Source organism: Oncorhynchus keta, unplaced genomic scaffold, assembly GCF_023373465.1.
Source record: "Oncorhynchus keta strain PuntledgeMale-10-30-2019 unplaced genomic scaffold, Oket_V2 Un_contig_14262_pilon_pilon, whole genome shotgun sequence".
NCBI lineage: Eukaryota > Metazoa > Chordata > Actinopteri > Salmoniformes > Salmonidae > Oncorhynchus > Oncorhynchus keta.
In genome coordinates, this window is record NW_026278637.1 from 5,799 (window position 1) to 10,000 (window position 4,202).

Sequence of the window (4,202 nt, forward strand, 5' to 3'; positions counted from 1 at the left end):
GAGGACCTCAGACCTCAGGCTTGGTAGAGGAGCTATAGGGAGGACCTCAGGCTTGGCAGAGGAGCTATAGGGAGGACCTCAGGCTTGGTAGGGGAGCTATAGGGTGGACCTCAGACCTCAGGCTTGGTAGGGGAGCTATAGGGAGGACCTCAGGCTTGGTAGGGGAGCTATAGGGAGGACCTCAGACCTCAGGCTTGGTAGAGGAGCTATAGGGAGGACCTCAGGCTTGGTAGGGGAGCTATAGGGTGGACCTCAGACCTCAGGCTTGGTAGAGGAGCTATAGGGAGGACCTCAGACCTCAGGCTTGGTAGGGGAGCTATAGGGAGGACCTCAGACCTCAGGCTTGGTAGAGGAGCTATAGGGAGGACCTCAGACCTCAGGCTTGGTAGAGGAGCTATAGGGAGGACCTCAGGCGTGGTAGGGGAGCTATAGGGAGGGCCTCAGACCTCAGGCTTGGTAGAGGAGCTATAGGGAGGACCTCAGACCTCAGGCTTGGTAGGAGAGCTATAGGGAGGACCTCAGACCTCAGGCTTGGTAGAGGAGCTATAGGGAGGACCTCAGGCGTGGTAGGGGAGCTATAGGGAGGGCCTCAGACCTCAGGCTTGGTAGGAGAGCTATAGGGAGGACCTCAGGCTTGGTAGGGGAGCTATAGGGTGGACCTCAGACCTCAGGCGTGGTAGGGGAGCTATAGGGAGGGCCTCAGACCTCAGGCTTGGTAGAGGAGCTATAGGGAGGACCTCAGACCTCAGGCTTGGTAGGGGAGCTATAGGGAGGACCTCAGACCTCAGGCTTGGTAGGGGAGCTATAGGGTGGACCTCAGACCTCAGGCTTGGTAGAGGAGCTATAGGGCGGACCTCAGGCTTGGTAGGGGAGCTGTAGGGAGGACCTCAGACCTCAGGCTTGGTAGGGGAGTTATAGGGAGGACCTCAGACCTCAGGCTTGGTAGAGGAGCTATAGGGAGGACCTCAGGCTTGGTAGAGGAGCTATAGGGAGGACCTCAGACCTCAGGCTTGGTAGGGGAGCTACAGGGAAGACCTCAGGCTTGGTAGAGGAGCTATAGGGAGGACCTCAGACCTCAGGCTTGGTAGGGGAGCTACAGGGAAGACCTCAGGCTTGGTAGAGGAGCTATAGGGAGGACCTCAGGCTTGGTAGGGGAGCTATAGGGAGGACCTCAGACCTCAGGCTTGGTAGGTGAGCTATAGGGAGGTCCTCAGACCTCAGGCTTGGTAGGAGAGCTACAGGGAAGACCTCAGGCTTGGTAGAGGAGCTATAGGGAGGACCTCAGGCTTGGTAGGGGAGCTATAGGGTGGACCTCAGACCTCAGGCTTGGTAGAGGAGCTATAGGGAGGACCTCAGACCTCAGGTTTGGTAGAGGAGCTATAGGGAGGACCTCAGACCTCAGGCTTGATAGGGGAGCTATAGGGAGGACCCCAGACCTCAGGCTTGGTAGGAGAGCTATAGGGAGGACCTCAGACCTCAGGCTTGGTAGGGGAGCTATAGGGAGGACCTCAGGCTTGGTAGGGGAGCTATAGGGTGGACCTCAGACCTCAGGCTTGGTAGGGGAGCTATAGGGAGGACCTCAGGCTTGGTAGGGGAGCTATAGGGAGGACCTCAGACCTCAGGCTTGGTAGAGGAGCTATAGGGAGGACCTCAGGCTTGGTAGGGGAGCTATAGGGTGGACCTCAGACCTCAGGCTTGGTAGGGGAGCTATAGGGAGGACCTCAGACCTCAGGCTTGGTAGAGGAGCTATAGGGAGGACCTCAGGCTTGGTAGAGGAGCTATAGGGAGGACCTCAGGCTTGGTAGGGGAGCTATTGGGTGGACCTCAGACCTCAGGCTTGGTAGGGGAGCTATAGGGAGGACCTCAGGCTTGGTAGGGGAGCTATAGGGAGGACCTCAGACCTCAGGCTTGGTAGAGGAGCTATAGGGAGGACCTCAGGCTTGGTAGGGGAGCTATAGGGTGGACCTCAGACCTCAGGCTTGGTAGAGGAGCTATAGGGAGGACCTCAGACCTCAGGCTTGGTAGGGGAGCTATAGGGAGGACCTCAGACCTCAGGCTTGGTAGAGGAGCTATAGGGAGGACCTCAGACCTCAGGCTTGGTAGAGGAGCTATAGGGAGGACCTCAGGCGTGGTAGGGGAGCTATAGGGAGGGCCTCAGACCTCAGGCTTGGTAGAGGAGCTATAGGGAGGACCTCAGACCTCATGCTTGGTAGGAGAGCTATAGGGAGGACCTCAGACCTCAGGCTTGGTAGAGGAGCTATAGGGAGGACCTCAGGCGTGGTAGGGGAGCTATAGGGAGGGCCTCAGACCTCAGGCTTGGTAGGAGAGCTATAGGGAGGACCTCAGGCTTGGTAGGGGAGCTATAGGGTGGACCTCAGACCTCAGGCGTGGTAGGGGAGCTATAGGGAGGGCCTCAGACCTCAGGCTTGGTAGAGGAGCTATAGGGAGGACCTCAGACCTCAGGCTTGGTAGGGGAGCTATAGGGAGGACCTCAGACCTCAGGCTTGGTAGGGGAGCTATAGGGTGGACCTCAGACCTCAGGCTTGGTAGAGGAGCTATAGGGCGGACCTCAGGCTTGGTAGGGGAGCTGTAGGGAGGACCTCAGACCTCAGGCTTGGTAGGGGAGTTATAGGGAGGACCTCAGACCTCAGGCTTGGTAGAGGAGCTATAGGGAGGACCTCAGGCTTGGTAGAGGAGCTATAGGGAGGACCTCAGACCTCAGGCTTGGTAGGGGAGCTATAGGGAGGACCTCAGACCTCATGCCATTCTATATACTTTCGGCCCGTCATTGGACACTGTGCTATCAAACCTCCAAACGAGCTTCAATGCCATACAGCACTCCTTCCGTGGCCTCCAACTGCTCTTAAACGCGAGTAAAACCAAATGCATGCTTTTCAACCGATCGCTGCCTGCACCCGCATGCCCGACTAGCATCACCACCCTGGATGGTTCCAACCTTGAATATGTGGACATCTATAAGTACCTAGGTGTCTGGCTAGACTGCAAACTCTCCTTCCAGACTCACATCAAACATCTCCAATCAAAAATCAAATCCAGAGTCGGCTTTCTATTCCGCAACAAAGCCTCCTTCACTCACGCTGCCAAGCTTACCCTAGTAAAACTGACTATCCTACCGATCCTCGACTTCGGCGATGTCATCTACAAAATGGCTTCCAACACTCTACTCAGCAAACTGGATGCAGTCTATCACAGTGCCATCCGTTTTGTCACTAAAGCACCTTATACCACCCACCACTGCGACTTGTATGCTCTAGTCGGCTGGCCCTCACTACATATTCGTCGCCAGACCCACTGGCTCCAGGTCATCTACAAGTCCATGCTAGGTAAAGCTCCGCCTTATCTCAGTTCACTGGTCACGATGGCAACACCCATCCGTAGCACGCGCTCCAGCAGGTGTATCTCACTGATCATCCCTAAAGCCAACACCTCATTTGGCCGCCTTTCGTTCCAGTACTCTGCTGCCTGTGACTGGAACGAATTGCAAAAATCGCTGAAGTTGGAGACTTTTATCTCCCTCACCAACTTCAAACATCAGCTATCCGAGCAGCTAACCGATCGCTGCAGCTGTACATAGTCTATAGGTAAATAGCTCACCCCTTTTCACCTACCTCATTCCCATACTGTTTTTATACTGTTTTTATTTATTTACTTTTCTGCTCTTTTGCACACCAATATCTCTACCTGTACATGCCCATCTGATCATTTATCACTCCAGTGTTAATCTGCAAAATTGTATTATTCGCCTACCTCCTCATGCCTTTTGCACACATTGTATATAGACTGCCCATTTTTTTTCTACTGTGTTATTGACTTGCTAATTGTTTACTCCATGTGTAACTCTGTGTTGTCTGTTCACACTGCTATGCTTTATCTTGGCCAGGTCGCAGTTGCAAATGAGAACTTGTTCTCAACTAGCCTACCTGGTTAAATAAAGGTGAAAAAAAAAAAAAAAAATGCTTGGTAGAGGAGCTATAGGGAGGACCTCAGACCTCAGGCTTGGTAGGGGAGCTATAGGGAGGACCTCAGACCTCAGGCTTGGTAGGGGAGCTATAGGGAGGACCTCAGACCTCAGGCTTGGTAGAGGAGCTATAGGGAGGACCTCAGGCTTGGTAGAGGAGCTATAGGGAGGACCTCAGACCTCAGGCTTGGTAGGGGAGCTATAGGGAGGACCTCAGACCTCA

General features: G+C 54.4%; 1 long non-coding RNA gene across 1 annotated transcript; it reads right to left on the reverse strand.

Moving 5' to 3' along the window:
* Window positions 1–336: 336 nt before the first annotated feature.
* Window positions 337–3,295, reverse strand: LOC127918462 (uncharacterized). The gene is made up of 3 exons (XR_008100102.1): window positions 2,342–3,295; window positions 1,721–1,791; window positions 337–368 (listed from the first exon to the last, which is right to left on the reverse strand). It is a non-coding gene; the product is annotated as an uncharacterized LOC127918462 (long non-coding RNA).
* Window positions 3,296–4,202: the final 907 nt, after the last annotated feature.